The sequence below is a fragment of the Castor canadensis genome, chromosome 1 (assembly GCF_047511655.1).
Source record: "Castor canadensis chromosome 1, mCasCan1.hap1v2, whole genome shotgun sequence".
Taxonomy (NCBI): Eukaryota; Metazoa; Chordata; class Mammalia; order Rodentia; family Castoridae; genus Castor; species Castor canadensis.
The window spans coordinates 42,835,470-42,850,152 of NC_133386.1; the positions used below are offsets into that span (position 1 = coordinate 42,835,470).

General features: G+C 33.7%; 1 long non-coding RNA gene and 1 pseudogene across 6 annotated transcripts in view; both read right to left on the reverse strand.

Annotated features, from left to right (window-relative positions):
• Nucleotides 1-14,683, reverse strand: part of LOC141423977 (uncharacterized) — a 233,855-nt gene that overhangs the window by 193,097 nt on the left and 26,075 nt on the right. The window lies entirely within an intron of this gene.
• Nucleotides 377-1,855, reverse strand: LOC109675280 (heterogeneous nuclear ribonucleoproteins A2/B1 pseudogene; annotated as a pseudogene).

The following is a 14,683-nucleotide window of genomic DNA, read 5'->3' on the forward strand; positions in this document are numbered from 1 at the left end:
TTTCTGCAAGTTTTGACATGTAGTAACTAGGAAAATCACCTTATTGGTGCCAAAGGCCACATAATAATTTGCTCCCAGCTAAATGAGTGACAAGTTGATTTTTATTGTTTCACCTAAATATTCTAAGAAGTATTAAATATATATGATTTTACTGTGCAATTAATGTTTTTTACAAACACAAAATATTACAAAGTAGGAATAATCTGAAGACGTCAGTAAATACCTAATACCTGTCTCAATTGTATGTGTCTCCTGTTTTTCTTAATTGTTGTTTCCTTTTTGCTGTGTCACATGTCACATCATAAATAATAAAATGTTCTTTAATGAGGAAATGGATCTTGACAATCATGTCTTACACATTTGGAAGGAAAAATGATTTTTTTTAATACAAAAGTATTTATTTTATAAAATTTGTATTTAAAATAAACTTTATAATCTGTCTACTCACGAAACCTACTTTAAAACATGATACATTTCTCCCTAGCTGACTTGATGTTACTTTTTTACAAACACTCATTTTGTAATTATTTTATCAAGAACCTGTACTAAATGAAGATTTTGTTTTATCAGAAAACATTTCCCTTTTATCCTAAAGAGTGCTTCTTAAATGAAGGCACCAACAAGAACTACTTTCAGATGGTACAGAATTTCTTATTTCTTGAAGACTCTGGTTGACCACTTCTTCATTAGTTACCTGCAGCAAGACACCGTCCCACGGCAAATGGGAAGAAGTTCAATATCGGCTCCTGCCACCATAACCCCCACTTCCTCCCCTGCCTCCTGGACCATAGTTTCCTCCACCATGTGGTCCCCCCATGTTCCTGCTTCCACCAAAATTTCCACTTTTCATTGGACCATAGTTAGAAGGTTGCTGGTTATAATTTCCAAAATCATTGTAATTTCCACTTCCATAATTTCCTCCAGGTCCACCTCCATACCCATTGCAGCCATCACCAAATCCACGTCCACTACCATATCCATCAGATCCTCCTCTAAAGTTACTTTCTGGTCCTGGTCCAAAATTTCCACCACCACCACGTGAATCCCCAAAGCCAAAGTTCCCTTCTACTTCTTCTCTTCTACTCCTAGAACTTTGGACTTCCTGCATTTCTTGTCTAGACAATGCCTTTCTCACTTCTGCATTGTGACCATTGATGGTGTGGTATTTTTGCAACACTATCTTATCCACAGGATCGTGGTCATCAAAAGTAACAAAGCCAAAGCCTCTTTTCTTTCCAGACTGCCTATCAGTAATTATCTCAATGGTATCAATTTTTCCATATTCTTCAAAGTAATCTCTAAGGTGACGTTCCTCAGTATCTTCTTTAATTCCACCAACAAAGAGCTTCTTCACAGTCACATGAGCCCCTGGTTTTCCAGACTCCTCTCTTGCTACAGCCCGTTTTGGCTCAACCACTCTCCCATCAATTGAATGAGGCCTTGCAGCCATGGCAGCATCAACCTCAGCCATGGAGGAGAAAGTCACAAAACCAAATCCTCTTGATCTTTTGCTTGCAGGATCCCTCATAACCACACAGTCTGTGAGCTTTCCCCATTGCTCGTAGTAGTTTCTCAAACTTTCTTCTGTGGTTTCAAAGCTCAAGCCACCAATAAAGAGTTTACGGAACTGTTCCTTTTCTCTCTCCATCGCGGACTCAGTCGCTTCAGCCCGATTTCCCGCAGCCGAGCGAGACGAGAGAGATCTCCGCGGTGGACACGAACCGGACTCGTGCTGGCGCTGTAGTGAGAACTGATGCTGCTTGAGAAGCAACACCGGCAGGAGAACCGCCGCTCAGGACCCGGCGCTGCTGCTACTGCCGCTAGAGCCGCTGCCGCCGCTTTTCTAAACCCTTCCCCCAGTCTAACGCGTCTAGGAAAAATGATTTATAAGAGTAAAGAATAAACTATTCAACCTACAAATGGTGTAGAAAGTCATTTCCCTAAACTAAACCCCATGGATTTCTAAGAACTCAGTATTTATTATAATTATCTTATTTATTTGTGTATTAATAATTTTTATGGTTCCATTACATATACTATTTCTCACTCATTTTCCTTGATATCAAATTCCATGCTACTTTTGATCAGATGTCTAGTGGATAAGATTGGCATGATATCACAGAAAGAGCAAAAAACTCTGTCTTTCTTATCACTCTGAGGCATTCAATACAAGGCCTTGGTTTTTGCCTTAATTGGGCAGTCACCTGAAATGAATAAATTGGTGCTATGTGAAAAGGAAAAAAAGCTACAAAAATATCCAAGTGTTCTTACTGAATTAATCTAAAACTCTTGCCATGTGAAAATGTTTTGTGCAGTTTATATGGATTTCATCTGATTGTAGAACTGTCAGAATTTATTTGGAGAGAATATGGATTACCAAATAATAGGCTCAGAATAATTACAGTCAAGTGCTAATCATGCATAATATTGAAGATTTTTAAAAATGTTTTATAAAGGAGTACTATATAAACCAAGCTCTTTCAAGTCATCAAGTACTTCTCTACAGTGGAAAATAGAATTTGCTTAGCTGTATAAAGGATAAATTTAACATATTAGAAAAAACTAGGAATTTATGTTCCATCTTGTAGCTACTTAGTTTCATCATTATTCTGAGTCTATTTCTATTGCAATTTATTTTCTCTATTTGTTAAAAGTTTCATGCTTTGCTTAGGTATTAACTTGAATGGTTTGCTAGTAAAAAGCTAGTATATATAGTAATAGTATATTTGTGCTTTCCACAAGAAGTGATTCAAATTTTAAAATCTAACAGCATGTATTAGAGTAAGGTCTTCATAGGGTTCTCTTTCATCTATTAATTTTCATACATTAATTTGCAAATCATGTATTTCAAGATTTGACTTACATATAAAATATGTTATTACTATTGATTCTATCTTTTACGGAATTTCAAAATTCCGTAAAATTAGGAATTAGGTTCAAAATTAGGTTCTAGTGTAACTATGGATTTATAAATTCTTCCTAAGATATCCAGTGAAATGAATGAAAACATCAAAAAGGAGAAATAAACTTCATCCATGTCAAAGCTGGTACATAGGTATAGAGTTATCTTATAAACTCTAAGGAATAATTTACATATATAATGAAGTTAAAACAGATTGCAAAAATAGTGAACAAACAACTTCCCCACTCAAATGAGGGCACACTATGATATATAGTAAACACATGTATTTCTAAAATATCCATTCATATCCTATAGTTATGAATGGCATAGTTTGGGGACTGATCTGAAAAAGTGAATATAAAAATGATCCCATTTATACCCATTCCCAAATTGTGAATGAGCACTGTTATCACAGACAAAAAAACTGAACAAATTATACCAAACTATGTTTGTCTGTTCATATCATCTTGGATATGGGGAGATGAGAAAAAAAATCAAAGAATAAATTATAACCCAATTTTGCCATTATAGAGCAACTATCCAGAATTAATGGATAAGCATAGAAAAATATATTCTAATCCATAAAATAAAAACACATCAGCTTCATTCAATTTCTCAGTTAAGTAGCTAAATTCACTCTAAACCAGAGACAAAAAAAAAAAAGAAAGAAAAAGGTACAAATGGGGCACTGAGTCAAAGTAGGATACAGAGGATGAGATTCTCAGGGGAGAAAGCTTCAGTATATAAAGAAACCAATTAGAAACAAAGTATAGTGAATGCAATTGCCCGCAGACAAGAATACACGCCACCTTCCTTTAAGAATGCTGAATGACAGAATATGACCATTCAGGCCCTTAACACCAGAAAAGAAGATTAATTGCAAGGGATAAACTAAATTGGGGCAATTAGGACCTATACAGTTTTTTTTTCCATTCAGATATCAAGAAACATAAGCAGGGAATATAACACAGAAGAAAAAGTAAGCAAATACATATTATACCAAAATTTACGGTGACCATACCTGAGGTGCATGGCTGAAGTAAGTATTTTTGTATCTTATTTTTAATTAACTCATTTATTTCATTCATCTATTTACAAAGAATATATCCTGGCATAGGAATAAAATATGGTGATAATATAGTAAGCAAAATCAGACATAGTCATTGTTTGCATGTAACTTTCCCTCTGTACAAATATATGAATGTATAAGAGTAAATGTGTTTTATGCCATAAAGAAGAGATGATATTCTAAGTGTATAAAAAGAAGGATGCAGCCTTCCTTGGGATAAAAGAAAGTTTCCCTGAGTTGAGTTTCATGCCACAGAATGATAGAATTTGGTTCCAAATTCCAAATTAAGATTAGAATCTGAAATGTGCCCAAAGCTCAGGTGTTAAAGGCTTGATTGCCACCTAATGGGCTTTTGGAAGGTGACAGGTTCCTAAGAGCTCTGACCTAGTCAATGGGTTGATCCCTTGATTGAGTCCACAAATTATGGCATTATTGGGAGGTGGCAAAAACTAGGAGGTAGGGTGTAGTTAAGAGGAATTAGATCACTGGAGATGTGGCCTATAAAGATATGCCCTGTCTCTAGACCCTGCCTAGTTCTCTCTGCTTTCTGGTTGCCATGAGGTTAAGCATGCTTGCTCCACTACATGGTCTTCCCATACTGTCCTGCCTCACCACATCCTAAAAGCAATGGGGTCAGCTGATCATGGACTAAAACCTCTAAAACCATGAATCAAAATAAGTCTCATTGAGTTGTCTTCCTAAGATATTTGTCACAGCAATGAAAAGCAGATTAATACAGTTCTGTAACTAAGGGATAAAAAATTATAGACATATACAAAAGAGAGTATGGGAGACATGAGAAATTACTAAGTGAACAGTGTAGCTAAATCTAATTGATAGATTTAACTACATTAAAATGTTCTTTATGATAAGAACATTTTAGCAACAAACACCTTCCATCTCTTAAAATAGTATTGAAAACATGAAATTTGATTTTATTAAATGTTGAGTAAATTACATAGATTTATCTTAATATTGGAAAAAAATTAAAATTTGATAGAAAATATGAAACAACAACCTTCAAAAATCAGTCCAGAGATCTAAAAGACAAATTAGCAGGACAAAGTGGAAGGAATAATGAGTAAACTGAATTTAAAGTAGGGCAACAGAAATGAGATTTTGATGAACTTGAAAAAAAACAGTAGCTGGGCATAGTGATACAAACCTGCAATCTTAGCACTGAGGCAGCAGAAGCTAGAGAATGGAAAATTCAAGGCTATAGTGAATTCCAAGCCAACCTAGTTTATACAGCAAGACCCTGTCTCAAAAACAAAACAAAGCAAAGCAAAACAAAAACAAACAAAAAAAACCCCAAAGAAACATACACCAAAAATTAATAAAATTAAGCACAAACAAAGAAGGAAAGAAAAGAAGACAATAGAATTCAACCTATGTCAATGATTATCCTCATTTGGTTCCAACTTCAGGGGGAATAATCCAGAAGTCAACTGCTAGCACTCTCCTCTTCTGTAGGGGACTAAGAGGAGGCCTCCATTGTTACTGAGTAAAACAGTAGGGGATAAGTAGAAGAAAAAATTGGAAAGATATAACAGCTTTAAATTTCTCTATGCCCCAAGACTTAACATCTATACATTTAAAGCAAAAACAATATAGCACTAAAAATAGATAGACGAATTAACTCATAGTGTATTTTTTTTTCTTTTATTATTCATATGTGCATACAAGGCTTGGTCATTTCTCCCCCCTGCCCCCACCCCCTCCCTTACCACCCACTCCGCCCCCTCCCTCTCCCCCCCACCCCCTCAATACCCAGCAGAAACTATTTTGCCCTTATTTCTAATTTTGTTGTAGAGAGAGTATAAGCCATAATAGGAAGGAACAAGGGTTTTTGCTGGTTGAGATAAGGATAGCTATACAGGGAGTTGACTCATATTAATTCCCTGTGCATGTGTGTTACCTTCTAGGTTAATTCTTTTTGATCTCACCTTTTCTCTAGTTCCTGGTCCCCTTTTCCTATTGGCCTCAGTTGCTTTTAAGGTATTTGCTTTAGTTTCTCTGCATGAAGGGCTACAAATGCTAGCTAATTTTTTATTAACAAGTAATGTAAAAGCTAAAAAAAATAGAAAAGATTAAAAAATCCAGACATGATTTTCCAAAATTATATACATATATGTATGTGTGTGTTTGTGTATATATCTTCCCAATAATTTTAGTATGCTTCCTTTTAAAAAAAATTTTCTTATAAATCTTACTACACTGCCTGTGTTCAGCAATTAAACAATTGCAAACAAATTTGTATTAATTGAAACAATATACAGCTTGCCCTCTGAGCATATATTAAGCTAGAAATCAACAGCAATATAAATTACTAGTGTAGCCTCAAAAATTAAGAATATAAGAAATTAAAAAATGAAGTTTTGGCATGTCAGTAGGACAGACTCACATATTTACCAACAAGACACAGACCAATTCCACAATATCTGCTCCTGGCACAAGTGGAGGAAAATCCCCAAAGGTAAACTCTCCCTAGGGAGTGAAGAAGCTAACTGGACTAGACATCCAACATTCTGACTTTTCAGTGACCTGAAGAAATGGTTTCTGTCTTGACTTAATGTCATGTTAATAGGAAAAGAATCCAACCTGGCAGCTGCTGAGAAGAATGGCAAAATTTTACAAATATACCAGCCTCTTCTCAGTATTGGATGAAACCTCTCAAAGTCCAGCTTCTCTGTGGAAAAGGGAAAGTTGGAGCATTCATTTAGTATTCTGGCTTATGGAAGGGCTACCCAAGGGACTTTCTGCTAAATTACTTGTCTTGGAGCATTAATAGGACCTGTCATACTCCAGGTGTCTAAGAGCTGCTTAAAACAAAGGCAAGAGTTTGGAATAGCACAGACTTTACTGGCAAGGTCCCTGTTCTGTCTCAGTGGGATGTTTTCTGGAAGCCTCCTGTGGCCCTGGTATCTGCCTGGGAAGGGAAAGAGAAAGCTGAAAACTATATTCACTATTCATATTTTTGGGTGGTTGCCTTCTGTCTTATCAATTTCAGAGTCCTGATGGGATCCAGATGATCCAGATGCCTGCAGACCTCTGACAATAGAAACAAGAAGAGTTCAGCAGTGGGCACAGTAGACAGATCAGTCAAAACAAGATATTACAGAATCTTAAGAGAAGAAAATGGCAGAATTCCTTAGTTGGAAATTTACAAGCACAAGTCTAAATAAGACACATCTATAGAAAAGTTTTGATGAAGCCGTTAAAGAATGTGAGAGGTGGCTATTTATTTTTAAATGCTGAGACATCACTAAACATGTCAGTGTACACCAAAACAGAGAAACATGTTCCAAACAATACAAAACATTAAAAGTATGGAAGGATATGAATTGGTTGACAAAGAAATTAAAACCCATCATAAAATTCTCAATGAGCTAAGAAAAAATTATTAATGAACAAAATAACAAGTTCAACAAAGAAATGAAAATATGAAAAACTATCAAATGGAAATTTTGTACCTGAAGTATATAATGACTAAATAAAAATTTTACTCTAATGATTCAATATTAGATCTGATAAGGAAAACATCAACGAACCCTGAACTAGATCATTAGAAATTATCCAATTGTAGTAGCAGAAAGAAAAAAAAAAGGAGTTAAAAAGACTGAATGAAGCTTTCTGAATTTATGAGAGATCATAAAGCTTACTGAAATACATGTTATGGAAGTCCTGAAAACACATGAGAGAGACAAAGGAGCAGAAAGTTCTCTAAGGAAATAATGACTGAAAACTTCCCAAATCTGGGGAAGAAAATGAACATAGTTGAAGACAGCCCGAAACTCCTAACAAGGTAAACACAAAGAAGTCCACATTAAAATAAGGTGTCAAAAGTCAAGGATAACTTTGACAGCTGCATGACAAAGATGTCTTATCACATACATGGGAAAATCGAAAATTATCATGTCAGAAATATAAGCTAAATTATACTCAGGTTTAAGAATATGTTGTAGTATTTAGGTGAATAAATTAGATTCCATAAGTCAACATGAATAAATCTCAAATCTAAGTTGAATGTTAGAGCAAGATTTTATTCATGTAACTCTAATAATAAAATACAAAATATATGTGGGAATTTTACTGATATCAAATCATAATGGTTATTTTGAATGCAAGAAAGCAAATTTGAATGACTGTGTGTTTATCTGTATGTTTAAACTTTTATTTACTTACAGAAAAATATACCATAATATGTATAAACAATGTTAAACAAGGAACAATTTATGTTATATTATACTACACGTATTTATATTTCTTATATTTTTCTATTGAATTCACATGTCATAATTTTTACTGGGATGGAAGGCCAGGGATCTTTAGATACAGAAGTAGTTAATTGCTGGATTTTTAGTAAAATTTGTTTTTCTAAAACTATACATAGCTCACATTATGTAGCAGACTGATATAGTAGGGCTGCCAAACTACTATGGCTGTGATTGCAGAAAATGGTGACAGAAAATTGCAGCTTTAAAGGTGTCACAAATCAGCATTGAGGGGTCAAAAAAACTGCTGGAAATGTACTAGAGAAATGTCAGTTAGACAATTGCCAGGGAGTGAGAATCAAATTCTCAGCATAAGCTCCCCAAACCCTGGCTGACAGCTAACATGCACATCCATGAAGTGGGATTTCCAGAGAGGCAGGCAAAAAAGGGAGGTAGAGATGAGAGCAATCTAATCTCAAAAAACACTACTACATAGAGTAAGTCTATGACTCTATTTAGTGTTGTTAGTCCACATAATAAAGATGACAAATAAAGAGTTAAAGCATTTCAAGATAGATCAGTAAATGGTGCCTCACCATATTGCCAAAAGTTGAAAATTCAAGAGCAGTGAATTAGTTGAGTAATATCAAATGGCAAAATATTTGTGTAATTGAGGCTCAGAACAAGAAATGAGACATGGGTACAATGTACACTTGAGAAAATAATGTGTATAAGTTCCCACATTTGATACAAACATCATATATTCTATATAATTTCCTTGATTTTAAATGATAAAACATAATGCTGTACACTTTAGGAATGTAGGATAAAAATATTAAACCAAGAATGCATACAGTGTCAGGATTTACCTGATGAAGAACTGGACTGAAAAGTGACACAAGATTCTGTGGAGAAGTGATGGAAAATTTCTTGATTGTGAGTAGTGACTTCACAGGTATATATTTCTGTCAAAACTCATTGCATTGCATATTCTAAATATTTACAACATGTTGCATATAAATTACAAAAATAAAAATGAATAAATTGTAAAGGTCAGAGTAGTTTACCAACGATAGCTATTTAAATAGGTAAATTAAATATAATAAAAATTCAAGTGTCATGAATATTGAATAAATTGCATGATATGAAATAAGACTACCAAATTTGGAGGCTTCTTAAAAATCTAAACATAGACCTGCTATATGATCCAGCAATCCCACTCCTGGGGATATACTCAAAGCAATGTGAAACAGGTTATTCCAGAGGCACCTGCACACCCATGCCAAGGGGAGGGCACATACGGGAGATTTGGGAATAAGTAGAAAACCTATTCCAGAGGAACTAATACAGAAACCTTAAAGTGACAGAGGTCAACATGAGAAGGGGATCAGGAACTGGTGTAAAGATCAGTTAGAGATGGTTCAACTTGGGTTGTAACACATTTGTACATGAAGGCAATGCTAGGACTCTTTCTGTATAGCTATTCTTAACTCAACTAGCAAAAATGCTTTGTCTTCCTTATTATGCTTATGCCTTCTCTTCAACAAAATTAGAGATAAGAGCAGAACATGTTCTGTCTGGAAACGAGGGAAAGGAAGGGGATGGGAGGAAGGAAGCAGTGGGGAGAAATGACCCTAACAATGTACACACATGTGAATAAATGAATAATAAAAAATTTAAAAAATAATTAAAAATGATAGTATTTGGTGTTAATAGTATCTGATAAATAACTTTTAATATAATCCAATTTATATAATAAATTTACACAATAATCTTCATCTTTTAAGTAAATGATACATTAAAAGACATATATGCAAAGTTATTAACTGTATTCTTGGTAAATGCAAACAATCCCCACAATGGAGCAACCTAATGCTCTTTGGTTAAATACATTCCAGTTATAAAGTGTGGAACCATGAAAGCATGGGCAGGGAGTTCATTGCTAATATTTGTTCTTACACTGGAATTGTGTAGCATTTGAAAATTAGGTAAACTTTCTGCTTGGTCCTCTTTGAAATGTGAGTGATATTAGCACATTTTAAAGCAATATTAGTTCCAAGTGGCTTTAATCCACAGTAATTTGATGTTTCCTCGCTTTGCTTAGCATGTATCTGCACACTGGTTAATAGTAGCGATGAACACGCTAATAAAAGGCAAATAATCTAGAAAAATTGCAAAACTGGGCCAACATCTCAGAAATCAAGCAAGAGTTAAGAAAATTAGTCATAGCTCCTGTTGCTCTTTTTAAGACAGCCTACCCATTTAAATCAGCACATCAGCAATGAAATACATTGAATTTATGTTCTCACAGAAAATAATCATTTGTCTAAAACTACATGTCTGCAGAAATATCAATCTCACAATTACCAATTAACATTTATTGAGCAGAGTTGTAGATATCAGAAAGTGTGCAACCATTCACATTTGTAACATTTACCAAGTTGCTACCACTTTGAGTGAAAGGAATCAAAGATACAATGAAAAAAAGTCTCAATTTCTGCAATTTCTACAAGAGTTTATCATCTACAGAGTATTGACATTTGAAAAATAATTGAGATGAAAGAGACTAAAATAGACTAAATAGATATGTCTATCTGCCTGGAATATATTATATACGTTTGGTGATATGTGTGTGTGCACATGTGTATGTGTGTGTGACAAAAAAACTTTCTCAGCAAAACAGACCTATGCCAACAATGGTGGCAGAAATGACTTCAAAAATTCTTACAAAAGATGGCTTTTGAGTTGGTTATTAAAGAATAATAAAGCTAAAGAAGAAATTTCTCAAGCCAAGAGCCAGTGGCTCATGCTTGTAATCCTAGCTACTCAGAGGCAGATATTAAGAGGAGCGTGGTTTGAAGCCAGCTTGGGCAAATAGTTCATGAGACCCTGTCTTGAAAAAAACCTATCAGAAAAAGGGCTGATGGAGTGGCTCAAGGTGGAGGCCCTGAGTTCAAACCTCAGTGTCACAAAAAAAAAATAAAGAAATGAAAAAGAAATTTTCCAGTGAGTGAAGTAAAACCTATATGAAACACAGATAGAGGAAAATGATGAAATTTTCAAAGTGCTTTTAAAGTTTTGATGTATCCAATTTCTTTCAGTGCATAAACTAGGATTAACAGGAGGTTCCTTATAAAGAGAACTTTTGTTATATATATATTTGCATAAAAATGATCCTATAAAAATTGTTCTAAGTTTCTTTTTCTTGTGATAACTGGAGTCAATACCTAATGCAGAATTTTTAATGGCCATTTGGAGACCTGCAGATGGAAAATCTCAAAACAAGAGGATGTTTGCTTTTGTTGTCTGACTTAAACTTGATTTCCAGTTGTCATTATCACTTCACTGGCAAATTAAGTGATAAATAAGGTAAACTAATCATTTAACTTGGTTTTTCTTTTTGTAATTTCTATTTGTTTTTGTAAATGGTCACAGATGTATTAAGCTATATTTTTAGCTATTTTTATGAATAGAATAAATAATAATAGAAAATTTTTCCATTAAAATTCTACATACATGTGAGGTAGAGAATATTGTTGACAACCTTGTTGAGACTGTCTTTCCTGAGGGTATATTTTGCCTGATCAAGAATAAGTAAGTTTAACTACAAATATACCAGTAAATAAGATAAAGTTCAAATATTGCTTGAATGTAAACTCTTCATCAATAAAGCAATTTGTTAGTAAATGTCAGTTCTTATCTGTCTTTGATTCTTGACAGGTGTTCTGACAGTGTTCAGGATAACAAAAGAAAAGATGTGCTCTAAATGATGACATCACTAGATCAGGAGGAGGGAGCAATTGAAACAAGACACTTTAAATATGGAAAATTTTCTCACTGCCTGAGTTAGGAGATTTAAAGAACCCTGGAGGTTATCTAGTCAAATATCCTGATTTTACAGAAGAGAAAAGTAAAGTTCAAAGCTTTAAGTGATTTCAACTGGATAAATCACCCTTAACTTACAGTCCAGTGCTGTTTCAATTGCATCAATCTGCTTCCACAGTTGGTTATAAAATATCTTCTTGAATTTAAAATAGCACTATATGAAAATGCATATTCTAATTTGAAATATAATGTAAGCACATAAAAGTATTAACATATTTCTTGAATCCCATGATATTAAATCTTCCAATAAGAAGAAACCAATTTTTCCCATCAGTCATCATTGCCTTTAGAAGATAGCAAAGGTAATTCTATTTTACAGTAGCAAAATATTCTTAGAATAGATTATTATAGAACACTTACCTGATATAGTCAGATAGTTTTTAGTGTGATTCCTATTCTTTTACAAATGAAAAGCAGGCAGACAGGTTAAATAACCTGCCCTGTGTGACAAAAATTGGAAATGGTAGACCCAAGATCAGAACCAAAGTAATGCTCTGATTAGTACTCTTTGGCAAACAAGTCTCTGAAGAAGCCTTCTGAAACCTTACTACACAGATGTCAATCAAGACATTGTTTATGGTTGCCTGAGTCCAGCTCAGTCCTCCCTTTTCTCCAGTACCTCTTCTTTCTTGGTACAATACTGTAATTGTAAAAGGTGATCCCACTGTGATCAGTCTCCTGCCCAGAACTTTTAGGTGACTTAGGAAATTATTTAGAATGAGTTTTCAAATATCTAGTTTTCCCATGTATATATATAGTATATATATAGTATATATCTGCTAAAATGAGCAGGAAAACTGAGGAAATCAGGAGACTTAGTTGCAATTCTAGCTTTCTCATCCTATTAATACTCCACTGTCATCTGTTTCTCTGACTGCAATGTGTGTAAAAATGAGTGGTGGTCTTATAGGATATGGTAATACTTCACAAAAAGAATTAGTATTTCCTTAAAATAAAATATAGGACTAAATACTGGTGTCCTGGGGACAAGCAATTTTTTTTGTTGACATTTCTCCAAAAGCACAAATTCAGAAAAAATGATCAGTAAGTGTAACTTCATCAAAAGTAAAAGTTTGGTGCTTTAAAGACACTACCAAGAAAATGAAATGAAAAAACAGAGGGTGTGAGAAAATATTTACAAATTATACATATATCTGTAAAATAACTTCTTTGTGGAATATAGAAAAAAATCTTATAATTCAATGAGAAGAACAGTTCAATTAAAAATGGAAGCAACATTAATTATTTTTTATAATAAACTTAATTCACATTCACTAAAAAATGAAAATAAAATAACTAAATAAAAATTCCTCCAAAGAAGATAAATAAATAGCCCAAGATCACATAAAGGAATGTCTAACATTAGCCATTAGGAAAATGTAAATCAACACCACAATGAGACATTGCTTCACAGCTATTAGGATGGCTATAGTAAAAAAAGACATACAATAAGGAATGTTTAGGAAGATGTGGAGAAATGAGATATAACACAAGTTACTAGTGTGAATGTAAAATGGTACAACCATTTTGGAAAACTGAGAGTTCCATGATATGTTAAACACAGAAATACCAAATGACCCATTCATTTATTTCAAAGAGAAATTAAAATACAGGTCAACATTAAAAAAAAAAACTCTACAAATGTTTACAGTAGCACTTGTCATAATGACCCCTAAGCAGAAATGCCACAAATGTCCACTAATTGAAGAATAGGTAAGCAAAATGTGACACCACTGCACCGGGATGATTAATTTACATGGCAATTTAAAGAGGATTTCATGCCACTTATTTGGACAAATGGTGGTCAAATGTGGCTCTGTAAAGTACTTTGTGGATGTGATTAATTTATATAATTAGTTGGTTTTAAGTAAAACAGATTATCTTCCACAATTTGCCTGTGCTTTACATAATCAGTTATTGGCCTGAATTGTAAAAAGAGAGGTAGACTCCAAGAGAACCAGAAATTCCACCTCTGGATGTATTACAGAAATATTGTCTTAGTTTTCTAGAGATTTTAGAATTGCCTGCCTTCATAGTCATGTGAACCTATTCCTTATGTCTCTCTTTCTCTTTCTCTCAATATAATATCTTAGCTATTTCTATGGATATGGTTAACATTACATATATAAATATAAGGGTATATATATACAATTTTATATATATATATAATATACATAATCTGTGAAGTTGCTGATAAAAACAACCCTATGAGCTTCCAATCATATAAAAGCATAGTACATATGATTATGTACAGCATCTAATACTTCATAATATAAATGAATGACTTGCTGGTTTATGTATTTACTGTAATAGCTTTTAGTTATTTTGGAGTATAGTCCTACTTATAAAAGTCTATCAAAATAATAGATGTTATATGAGTAACATCACTTCATACATACTGTTTTCCACATTTCTTGACTGCATCAAGAGACTATGTGCAGTGACTAACTTATACCATTTATGTTTGTGTAAGTACAATCCATGATGTTCTCAAAGTGATGATAGTACATAATGATGCATATCTCACAATGTATCATTGTCTTTAAGCCACACATTTTACACACACACACACACACACACACATACATGTAAGTAAAATAGAGTACAAGTAAA